The 1,027-nt window shown below is 43.0% G+C and overlaps 1 non-coding gene across 1 annotated transcript; it reads right to left on the bottom strand.

The window, feature by feature from the left end:
- Nucleotides 1-326: 326 nt before the first annotated feature.
- Nucleotides 327-399, bottom strand: TRNAG-CCC (transfer RNA glycine (anticodon CCC)). The gene has a single exon. It is a non-coding gene; the product is annotated as a tRNA-Gly (tRNA).
- Nucleotides 400-1,027: the final 628 nt, after the last annotated feature.

Here is a 1,027-nt window from a genome sequence, read left to right as displayed (position 1 = left end):
TGTCATATAGTTGGAATCATACAGTATGTAGTCTTTTCAATTGGCTTCTTTCACTTAGTAATATGCATTAAGCTTCCTCCATGTCTTTTCATGGCTAGACAGCTCACTTATTTTTATTTATTTTTTAAAAACATTTTTAAAAATATTTATTTATTTATTTGGCTGCGTTGGGTCTTAGTTGTGGCTCACGGGATCTTCGTTGCCATGTGCGGGATCTTCATTGCGGCATGTGGGATCTTCATTGCGACATTCAGGATCTTTAGTTGCAGCCTGCGGGATCTTTAGTTGCAACATGCGAACTCTTAGTTGCAGCACGTGGGATCTATTTCCCTAACCAGGGATCGAACCTGGGCCCCCTGCATTGGGAGTGCAGAGTCTTAGCCACTGGACCACAAGGGAAGTCCCAGCTCATTTATTCTTAGTGTTGAATAATATCCCATTGTCTGGATGTACCACTCCTTGTCTTTTTACCACCAGGTACCTCTTTTATTATATATTCACCTTCCCTCACCAAATACCCATATTTGAAAAGAGTTAGACTTCCAAAACTCAGTTTGAGAAACTATGGTCTAGTCAGAGCCCTCATTTTACAGATGAGACTGAGCCCCAGAAAGGAGAGGTGATTCGCCAAAATCTCACAACTACTGATGGGGTTCAGGGCAGGCCATCCCAAGATGTGCCACTTTGGCATGCGGATTATTTTGAGCTGAAAACAATCAAGGCCCAAAAGCCTCAGGAAGAACTTTTGAGCTCTCCTCTAACTGCCTAAAAGAATTTACATAGAGGACCTGTTCTAGGAAGGGAGATATCACCACGGATAACTACAGCATAATATGAACTAGGTGTGGAGGGCAGGGAGGAACCTAGCAAAGTCTGTTAAAATTTCCCTCTGTGTCCCACTGTTTCTGTTTGGCCCAGCAATCGTTTGTTTACAAACATTTGCTCTTTTTCATCTTCCTGTGAATTGCCTTCCTTCCCTTTGAAGTCCCAGACCCCTACCCCCTTCTCCTTAGTCCAGGATGACACA

The sequence above is a fragment of the Delphinus delphis genome, chromosome X, assembly GCF_949987515.2.
Source record: "Delphinus delphis chromosome X, mDelDel1.2, whole genome shotgun sequence".
NCBI classification, from domain to species: Eukaryota; Metazoa; Chordata; class Mammalia; order Artiodactyla; family Delphinidae; genus Delphinus; species Delphinus delphis.
Note: the sequence above shows the minus strand (reverse complement) of the source record. Positions and strands in the feature narration are given on the sequence as shown.